Genomic DNA, 11156 nt, shown 5'->3' with positions numbered 1-11156 from the left:
TTTTTAGTGAATGTGTCAGAGTGTGTCAGAGCCTGTGGTGCAAGTTGAGAAAAGGCAGAAAAGAGAAAGAACCTGGAGTGCAAGTGCCCAATGTTCTACTGGAAGGGAACTCTCCTTCCAAGCAACACTCCATGTAACCTCTCCTCCTCACCACTCTCCTCCCACCTTCCCATTAGGCCATGGACTCTTCTCAGCCCAGGCAAAGTGAAGTCTTTGTTTTACTTAACCTAAGTATTTATTAATTTTTAGATTTATTTCTCATGTAAAGTAATGATATACAACTCTGTCTTTTCACGTATTGCCTTAAAAATGTTCATTTCTTTGGTTTGGGAACACATTAAATTTGTTTACATTATTCTTTATGGGAAAAATTTGTTTGGTACTTATCGTATTTGGTACTTGTTGCGCCTCCCAGAACCAATTAACAATGAGTACACATATTATCTTTTATTCCATTTTTCTCTTTATTTGACAATCTTTGTTTTCTTTGATGAAGCCATTGTAATTGAGATTTAAGTTCTTCCACATTCAAAGTTCTCATACTAGAATGCAAAAAATCAAATAGTGTACTTCATGCTGATGGTCTTGCATTTCCCAAGTCATTTTCATCTTCAGATCTTATTTTCCCCCTGCCTTTTCCTTTACCTCTTAGAGGTGGACCTGTAACAGGTTTCTGTTTATTGCTGTTAACAAGTACAGTCAATACAGTTACCAGATTTCATTTAGGTTCTTCGACTATGCTGGAGAAAGGAATTTCAAGAGCATGTCAGGTGAGTAAGGCCAGTAATTTATTTAGGTTGGGAAGGAAGATAAATGGGAGAAAATAACAGATCAGGGGTCCCAGGCAGAGAAGAAGGGGCTGAAAAGTGATAAGGAGGGCTGATTTACAGGCTACCATTTCTCATTATAGGTTATAAATGCCCCAGTTTTACTTGCGTGGTGATCTAATTGGAAAAGAAGGCAGTTGGAGTCCAGGGTCCAGAGGCAAAGGAGCATGAGAGAGCAAGAGAGCCTGTTTAGGCCTTGTGCTTAGCTTTTGAGCTCTTAATTATCCCTCCCCTTTGCGAATGGCAGGGGAGAAGTTCCAGCTGTTTACTGCTTTGATTGCTTATTTCCCCCCTCAGTCTCCCAGGAGGGCCCAATGATAGAGTCCTTAGGGAATATCCAGGCTTCTCCTGGCTTCGAGAAGAAGTCTTCTTCTGAGTGGCAGCATCTTGGGGTTGCTGATGTCCACGTTGGACTTCTTGCCAGGTTCCAGATCCATCTATTGATTTCCTATCTTACTAGCCAGCTTCAATACCACTTCTAAGTTGTTGCCATTATCCATAAGAGCATGCCTCGATGCTTCCTTAGACGCCATTTCTGTTATGGACTTCAGAGCATTCTCATCAACCAATTCTCTAAAGATACCTTCCTGTTTCCACTCAGATTTGGTTGACGTTTCTTTTTGTAAAACGTCCCTATTTTGGTTACTGCCAGCATTCACGATGAGATTGCTTCTAGCACCACCACCAGCTCCTCCAAAATTCTTGATTTCTTTGTTCTTTGCACTTTCTGCAATAGCGGTAGTCCTTTCCTTTTCAAATTCATCATTATCGTTTGTAGGCTTGACAGGCATAGAAACTTGCAAGATATTTTTTGTATCAAGTTCTCTGCTATTCACTTGGAAATGAGATGTACATTTCTGTCCAAACGGCATAAAATGTGGTGATCTGCCTTTGGTTCCAATATTGCTTCTCTTGTGTGTTTTCTTTTTTAAAGATTTATTTTTTATTTATTTCTCTCCCCTCCTCCCCAAAATCCCCCCCCCCACCCCATTGTCTGTTCTCTGTGTCCATTTGCTGCATGTTCTTCTTTGTCCACTTCTGTTGTCAGCAGCATGGGAATCTATGTTTCTTTTTGTTGCGTCATCCTGTGTGTCAGCTCTCCATGTGTGTGGTACCATTCCTGGGCAGGCTGCACTTTCTTTCGTGCTGGGTGGCTCTCCTCGCGGGGCACATTCCTTGCGCGTGGGGCTCTCCTATGCTGGGACACCCCTGCATGGCACGGCACTCCCTGCACGCATCAGCACTGCGCATGGGCCAGCTCCACATGGGTCTAGGAGGCCCAGGGTTTGAACCGTGGACCTTCTATTAGACGGATGCTCTATCCACTGGGCCAAGTCCACTTTCCTCTCTTATGTTTTGACAAGCTTCTCTGCAATTCTCATTTCTTAATAAGATGCTCCACTTCACTGCCAAGATTTGTTGTGTTAGAGTCATTCAAGAGCAGAAATCCATTTTTAATGTCAACTATGGCTGTGAGCTTAATTTTAGTTCCAAGTGGTGTATTCAGGCTTATTTTTGACATAAAACTAAAGTTCCACTGAATGTACAACTTATGTGATTGTCAGTCACTTGCAAACGAAGCATTTTTGGTGCAGCCTGATATTCTTCATTATCCTTTGGTGCAGCAACATTGAGAATTTTTTGAATCTGCAGCATACAGGGACCTTCACGTTTTCTATCTTTCCACCATTGATATCGCTGGGAGGAGTTTCTTGCCAATTGTTGTTAGATATGTATTGAGAGCAAGCAGGATGATGTCATTTATATTGACTTTGTCACAAGAATTTGTGCAAGGTTCAACACCTTCATCTGAAAGATATCTTCCTATAAAGATTCACTCTACCACTCTGCCTTTTGATCTGCCCTAATTGGGGAAAAAATAATGAAAGTAAATAACTAAAATAAAAAAATAAAACTATCTCATTTTTCAAGTGTCCACAGGCAGGTCAGATTGTCTGGGTCAGACACCATAATGAAAAGGAACTCTCCATCAAGGAAAGCTGCCCTTAGGGCATATGGGGAACCAGGCAATTGTGTCAGGGCTGGTTTTTCCTGTCACTGTCCCAGTGCAACTCTGCGACCTTGGCTCGAGCTCCACTGCCCCCTTGGTAGTGCCCTTCTTCATCTAATTTAGCTTTAAAAAAAAAACTATTTCTGAAATGAACTAAAATACTATATTTGCATTTTTGTTTCTCACATGGTAAAACCAGAAAAGGTATGGTTATGTTTCTCATCCAAAATACAGAAAATAATTTATCAAAGTATTTGAGTAGGAATAATACATAAATGTGGATTGTATTTTATCCTTTATTCATAATTTTTAAAGTAATGTGAAAACCCTATAAACCTTAGTTAAATGGATTTTTTTAAAAAGCAATGTTATTGAGATATATTCACATACCATACAATCAATCTAAAGTATACTTTCAATGGCTTTGGTATAATCACAGAGTTGTGCGTTCATCACCACAATCAATATTAGAACATTTCATTACTCCCCAAAGAACCCCTACCCCCACCCCTTAGCCACCACATCTCAGTCCCTCTATCCTTCCCTTGCCATACATATAAAGGGACTTCTTAAGTCTTTCGACTGGAAGCTGAGTCTTTAGAGTAACCATTTCACAAATGAAAGGAGGCATGGAGTCTCTTGCATTTGTTTATATTTTCTTTCCCTTTTTGTTACTGCCAATTGTTGGCTTGATGCCAATTTGCCTATCTCTATTCTTTATTTTATAACTAAGAGGGACACCAGGTCATTCAATGAAAGTTAACTTTTCCTTTTTCTCATACAAAAACCCTTTTTTCAAGGTTTAGATTAGATAATAGAAATACCTTTTAAAATTTATTTTACAATTTAGTTCTCTTTATATCATACTTTTAATATTTTAATATTTATTCTGATCAGATATAGTTGAACCTCTCATCTAAACTTAAAATTCTCCAATGGGAAGTCACCTTTTCCCAGGCACAAACACTTGTAAGGTTTAATCTGAGGACTAACTTCTTAACTTATTTAATGCATTTCTTTAAGTCATGGTGTAATTTTACCATTGGGTACCAAGGTCAGTAGAGCATTTACCATTTTTCCTGGCCTGAAGGGTTTTTCTTCAGGCTTGATGTCTCACTTTCTTGAGAATCTTATAACCGGTTCCCTTAGAGTCTCATGTGAAGTCTTAGTGGCTTTTGAAACCAGTCCTGGGGGGCCCCCGCTGAATTTGAGATACTTTACTAGTCTTTATTATCTAATTCCCTCCAGGATAGTTATCCCAGGTAATTCACAGTTCTCTTCAAAGGGAGGCTCCTGTCTTCTGTCATTTGTGGCATATCCACAACTGTCTTGCAGCAACAGAGGGCATTTACCACTGAAGGCTTCAGAAAGGCTGGGCTCACTTCTTGGGGTTCTAGGGCCTCTTGTCTTCATAAGGGCTTTCACACAGAAGAAACCCACAGTCAGATACCAAAGTAAAATAATAAACTTTTAGGCAAGCAAAGTGAAATTATACAAAGGACCTGTAAAAACAAGGGAAATGGAAAACCATTGAGAAGAGAAAGCGCATCCTCCCATCTGTTCTAAGCCTCCCACTAATACCGTCACTCCTGCATTTATCCTCTGGGGGGCAGCAGGTCCCTGTATCCTAGTAACTGGAACCTCCTCGGTAAGAAGTTCTGCCTCTAGGGGAGCTGATCTGTTTCCCATTTCCCAGCAGTGGGGGGAAAGCTCGATCTACGGGTCTCGAATCTCACAAAGAATTGTCACGCAACTAAATAGGATGTTAAGAAGATTCAACTCTCAAATGTACAAACACTTAATCAGAAAGTAAGGAATGTCCTCCTCGTCTGAGTCAGCCTCTAGTGACTCAGGCAGTCTCCACCTATTTTATGGACCACACTTAGTCACGTCAGCCACAAGATCATGTGATAACAGCAATAACAGATACCATGCCCATTGAATTTTCTTACCTACTGCAGTTTTTCAGCAGTGTGTCATTACTAAAGGGTATTCACATAATTAATTATAAACATAAAATAGTTTATGGGAATAATGTCGAAAGACAAAAAATGGTCACAATATCTATTTAGTCAAAAAAACCAGAGGTTACACACTGTATTTAAAGCTTGATTCCTAATTTGGAATATACATACATATTGATATTTGGTGAAAACATTTCTAGAAAGTTATAACCAAAATTTCTATGGCGGTTTCTTTTGGTTGACAAGGGTACAAATGGCTTTTTATTTTCTTCTTTACATTTTTTCTGTATTTTCTAAATTTCACCTTAAGCATTAAAGACTGTAATAAAAATAGTACGTAAGAAAATACACATAAGCGACCTTACAGAATATTAATAGTGAATTTAAAGTTTAAATGAATATTTAAATATGAATGGCTTTGGTGGCCCCACAATGAGGCAGCCAGTGGATCCGGGAACCTGAGCCCTTGTGAAGCTGGCAATGACAAGTCTGAATGGTAGCCATGCCGAAAAATCCATTGACATGCCCAAACCATGAGCCCCCAAAGTGCTCCTGCAGAGGTCTGTGTCCCCAGACACCCTGGCCATTCACTTATCATCATCCAGTGAAGAGGAGGAGGAAGGAGGGGAGGAGCTCAGAAAGTACTTTGAGGAGGGGTTGAAGGACCATCATAACAGGGCTGGAAGCCAAGGAAGACCTCCATCTTGAACTGGGCAGCCATGGCTCTGCTGGTCCTGTCTTGTCTGTCCTGGCAGATGGGCTTCCCATGTCCCAGTCCCCTGCCATTTTTCCCATCTCTGAGAACACTGTAAGCTGTTGGACTTCCCTTCTCCAATAGCCCATGTATAAGGTTCAGTGCCATTGGCTCTGTCCTTAGGGTCATCTTTATCAGTGCCCTTAACTAGTGCTCCCAGTGTGTCCTCCCTTTCTGATCAGAAAACCAGTTCTTTCTCCCATTGCCCTTCCAAGTGTCCAGTCCTCTCATTCAGTGCTTCATCCTTCACTCTTTCCAGCACAAAACCCTTCATGAACCTTGTGAAGTCCCTGTAAACAGAGGTGGAGCCAAAAGAATCCCACACCCCCTAAGGCATAGGGACTTGATGAAGACATTAGTCAAGTCTCTGCCCACAGATACTTCTAGGTAGGAATCAGAGACTATGCACTATAAGCCACCTGATTCCAAACTGAATTTACCCCTGTTAAAGCAGTTCACACAACCACGAAACACAGGCAGAGATTCCAAAAACTGCACCTTCTTCCCCTCTGACTTTTCCTTCTCATACTCCTTTTTTAAAGTCTGATATAGAGGCCAAAATTGGCACTAAATGATGCCTTTCAGAAGTCATATATGAACCTTTTCAGCTCCTTAGTAAAATTATAGGGGAAGAAGGTGGCAGCTATGGGCCCAAAGCCTTATCTTCAAGTGCTTCAGAACTTTCCAATGTGTCCAGAGTGAATGGTCACTTGGAAAGCAATAACAACTACAGCATCAAAGAAGAGGAGTGTGGTTCCAAGGGAGACTGCTACAGAAGCGATTCTAACATCCCCAGAAGTGACCAGCCAAAGTCCACTGATGAGCCTGGGAGAGCAGTGGAACTGAAAATTTCCCAGGTTAGCAATCTAAACGATTTAGGTCTAAAGACAAGTTCTCTAGTTCTTGAGAAATGTTCTTTGTCTGCTTTAGTGAGCAAAGAAGATGAAGAGTTTTGTGAGTTGTACATTGAATACTTTGGTTTGGAAACGGATGGGGAGAGTCAAGTTGATAAATCCCTAGATCTCCCTCTGAAGCTACAGATGCTTGTGCACAATGGCACGATTCTTGTCAATGAAGATGAGGTGGACTCCACCAAGCAGCAATAAGAATTACCAGTGAAGACCTTGAACTTCTTTGTATTGTTTGTCTATGCATACCTCATCCTCCCCCTTCCCCGTTAAGTGAATGGGCTCTTCCTGGGAATTACCTTTGGATTCATGAGGGCAGTTTGCATGATTTGGTTTTTATACCACCAACTGTCATAAATATCACCATTTACATAAAAATCTACAACACTGGAACACAAGATCTCTGGATATCAAAGAACCTGAAATATTAAAGGGATGGATGAATGAGATTTACAACTATGATCCAGAAACTTATCATGCAACTTTGACACATTCAGTCTTTGTTTGACTTGAGGGTGGGACCTGAAGACTTTCAAAGCCCAATAAAAATATATCCAGAAGGGTGAGCTACAATGAAACAAAGCCAGAGGTCACCTACAATAGCCAGAAAATCTATAATTTCTCAGATAGCAAGATTTATCTTATAACTAAAAGTTTGGCATGAAAACAAAAAATACCCCACTTGTATAGAGTTTGGTCGACAAAATGATTTTATGTCTAAGACTGATAAGGAAACTTCTGAAGAGAAACCATTAGCTGAGAGAGAGCTGGGAAGCAAGGACACTCGGAAGCTACCCTATCCTCAATGAGACCAGATACTGTATATCTTTGGGAGAAGTGGCTGAGAAAAGGAGGAGTGGTTTAGCAGATTTATTCTGGCATCTAAACTGAAGTCAGAAATCAAGAAGCCACCAGTATCTCTGGAAATAAAGCAGAGTTTTGCCCACATACAGCAGACACAGCAGCCCCTTGGGGCACCTGACCCATAGTTGTAACAGCAGCAAAGACAGTGTGGAGGAGGTTATGTCACAGCTGAAGCAGGAGTTGGTGGGCAGTGTGAGGCAGAAGATACTTCTGGACTTCAGCATGTACATGGCCTGGTGTGTTCCCCAAAACCCGAATCCCCCAGAAGAGCTGAGTGCAGAGTGCAGAGAGCAACCCTACAACTGGGGAAAACTTGCCAGAGGTTCCACCATCTGAAGAGGAAGAACAGGAAGCCTGGGTGAACGCCTTGCTTGGAAGAGTATTTTCAGATCTTTTGGGAGAGAAATACTGGTCTGATCTGTTGTCTAAGAAAATTCAAATGAAACTCAGCAAAATAAGGCTTCCCTACTTAATGAATGCACTAATTCTGATAGAACCTGACATGGGGGTTGCTGTGCCAAAAATTCTTCAGGCCTTCAAGACTTACGTTGATCATCAAGGACTCTAGATCACTTTGGAAATGTCCTACAATGGGTCCTTTCTGATGACTCCTGAGACCAAAATGAATTTGGCCAAACTAGGTGAAGAGCCTTTTACTGAAGACCTGAAGGTTGGAGACATTGGCAAAGAAGTTTTGCAGTCCCAGGGTGTACTGCCTGGCAGGCATTGATGAGGAGTCCTCCAGCACCGGCTTCTTAAGGAAGACGAGGTCCTGGAGCCCACTGGGGCAGATCAGCAGCTCCTCCTAGGGGCCACCCGGATGTTGGAGATCATCGAACAAGTAAGATTATGAGATTTGTAGATGAAATCACCAAGTCAGAATATTTCTGAAAAGCAATGGACTAGGCTCAGTGGATAGGGTGTCCGTCTACCACATGGGAGGTCCACGGTTCAAACCCCGGGCCTCCTTGACCCGTGTGGAGCTGGCCCATGTGCAGTGCTGATGCACGCAAGGAGTGCCCTGCAATGCGGGGGTGTCCCCCGCGTAGGGGAGCCCCACATACAAGGAGTGCACCCCGTACGGAGGAGATAGGGCCACAGCAGTCACCTTGCCCTGCCCTTCTATCCAGCTCAGAAATCCTTTCCAGAATACCCCCATCTTTCTGTCTCTATTTCAGCACTAGAGATGTAGAGTTCAGTGCTTTTGCCTTCAGTGCTTTTACCTCTTTGCCTACCTGAAGAACTTCTACTCATCGTTCAGTATTCAAATGAGGTGCATTGTTTCCGTGAGGCCCATGTGGTATTGTCATCTGGGGTAACAAAGGCAGGATTATAGATGAGGAGACTGGTGCTTGGAGCATTTCAATAACTTGACATCTTTTGGGCTCAAGCTGTCTAAAGAATCCTGATTCTTAACCATCTCACTACATTGCCTCTAAGGTGAATACATTGGACAATACTTCCAATTCAAGTTCTGCAAAAGACAGAATGGTGTTCAAATGAAGACTCTTGTAAAAGAAAGGCTGGAGTCGTATCATTAAATAATTTAACAAAAGCATTTTTGCAAGGTGTTGAAATAATAGTTTGCTTTCTGATCATCTACCTTACAGGGAGAGGGTAGTGACCTTATCTACTGGGCCCTCTCAAGTCTTCTCCTAGGAGCCTCTGGGAAGTCTGACTTACAGCACAGTACCATAGAGGGGGTGGAGCAGGGGGACAGGCCAGGCTGGGAGGAAGCCAGTCCCAGTCCTACTGTGAGTTAAGCCTTGTGGAACCAGGCTCAGAAGCAGGAAAGGGATTGCACTGCCAATGGGAAATTCCTGCCCTGAGGAGAAGCATAAACAGATGAGGCTATGTGGTTCCAGGGCCACTGTTACGAACACAAGGTATGCATTGGGTTCAGGAGTCAGGGGAGGGTGCAGGTATTTAAAGAACTGGAAAGGTAAGTGCTGGGTCACAGAAAGCTCATGACTCTGTATAATCTAACAAAGGCCTGCAGTGGAAATACTTCATGTCTTTGACTCAGGTGAGGATGTAGGTTTTATAAACCTTCCCTGAGTGGTCATTGTTCTGATTAAATGTGGCTGTCTGGAGATGCCAGCAGCACTGCCCGATTCCAGTATCCTGCCCACATTCCTCAGGGTGATTTGTCTTCATCACTTCTTTCAGCATGTCTTTGCTCAAGAACTGTAGATGGCAATGGCACCTGCCATCTACTTCACCAACTTCAACTCCCAATTTGGCTTCATTCTCCTTTTCCAGCCTGATGCATTCCCCTGCCTCTTCAACATCTTCTTGTCCCATGGGTCAGGTTGGCTCACTGCTCCACAAATGCTCGGAGCTTGGATTTACTCTCTGTTCCACATAGGTAGTCTGGATCTTCCTGTTGTGGTTGTAAATTCTTTGAAGGAAGTATTTAGGTTTTTTGTTTGTTTGTTTTGAGGTACTGGGGGCTGGGGATTGAACCAGGGACCTCCATGAGGGAAGCAGGTGCTCAACAGCTTGAGCCACATCCTCTCCCTATTTAGGTCTTTTACACGTATTTCTCTTTACCTCAGGATCTAGCACTGAGCATATGGTAAACAATCAACACTTACTCCTTGACTCAGTCATAGTTTACCCTCAGCAGGGCTCAGAACAGTACCAACCACAGTTAGACTTTTAGTAAGAATCAGAAATTGTTTAGTGTATTTTTTGTCATAACATCGATAAAGCCTCAAGATGACATGTTGTCACAGTGTTCAAAAGGTCTGGCTTTGAATCCCAGCTCTGTTACTTACTAACTGGGAGATGCTGGGCAGGGCACTCTGAGCTACAATTTCCTCATTGTGAAATGATCAGGAGCACATCAGAGTAGGTTGTGAGGATTACTTTCCACACCAACAGGAAATGTCTAGCACAGTGACTAAAATAGGTATTCAATAAATGCTTTCTTTAAAGAAATTTTGAAATCTCTATCACTTTTCATTCTATCAGTTTCTATTTTCTCCTGCCACCTGGAACAGAAAGATAATTTCTAATTTTCCTTCAGTTTTTTTGAGGGTAAAATTTTTTGATAATGAAAAGCTGGCAGACATCATTGTAACAAAGAAGTTTTTTTTTTTTCCTCTTTTGTCATCTATCTGAACTATAAAAGCAATAAAGAAAAATTACTCCTAACTTGGTGCTGGGAAACAGGAGAAGTGGCAAGCAGGGAAGGCAGAGAGAAAGTGCTTAGGTTACAGGTAGGAATATGGCCAATAACCCTTGATTTACCATCTGTAGCAGTTTGATATTATTTATGAATTCCAAAAAGAACAATTATGTTGTAAACTGGTTTGTTCCTCTTGGTATGATCTCCTGTGATTGTATTAGATTCAGGTGAGATGTCTTTGATTAAGTTATGTTAAAATTAGGGCTTTGATTTGACCTATTGATTTGATCAATAGGGTATAACTCGGGTTGAGTCCCCACCCCCTTGGTGGGCTGATGGAAATGGACACTCACCAAGAAGACACATGGAAGAAGACACAAAAGAGGGGAGAACTTGGACAATTTGGTCCTGCCATGTGACAGGAAGGAAAAGGCTCAAACAGCTAAAGCCCAGGGAAGAGAGGCAAGCCCTATGCCAGGCTGTAGCTGAGAGGGAGGAAGGCTGAACCCTCACGACCATCTTGATTCAACACGTGGCAACTGACTTTAGTGAGGAAGGAACCTTGAGTTGAACTCTTTAGGGCCTTGTAACTGTAAACTTTTATCTCAAATAAATACTCTTTATAAAAGCCAGCAGATTTCTGGACCTTTACATCAGCAGCCCTTTGGCTGAGTAACACAGGATCTATGATGAAG

At 42.1% G+C, this 11156-nt stretch overlaps 2 pseudogenes; one reads left to right on the top strand and one right to left on the bottom strand.

The window, feature by feature from the left end:
* Positions 1 to 421: 421 nt before the first annotated feature.
* On the bottom strand, positions 422 to 1986 carry LOC139436162 (tudor domain-containing protein 3 pseudogene; annotated as a pseudogene).
* A 3296-nt stretch (positions 1987 to 5282) lies between these two features.
* Positions 5283 to 8234, top strand: LOC101428428 (testis-expressed protein 2 pseudogene; annotated as a pseudogene).
* Positions 8235 to 11156: the final 2922 nt, after the last annotated feature.

The sequence above is a fragment of the Dasypus novemcinctus genome, chromosome 4, assembly GCF_030445035.2.
Source record: "Dasypus novemcinctus isolate mDasNov1 chromosome 4, mDasNov1.1.hap2, whole genome shotgun sequence".
NCBI lineage: Eukaryota > Metazoa > Chordata > Mammalia > Cingulata > Dasypodidae > Dasypus > Dasypus novemcinctus.
The sequence above is the reverse complement of the archived record's forward strand: the minus strand, read 5'-3'. Positions and strand labels throughout refer to the sequence as shown.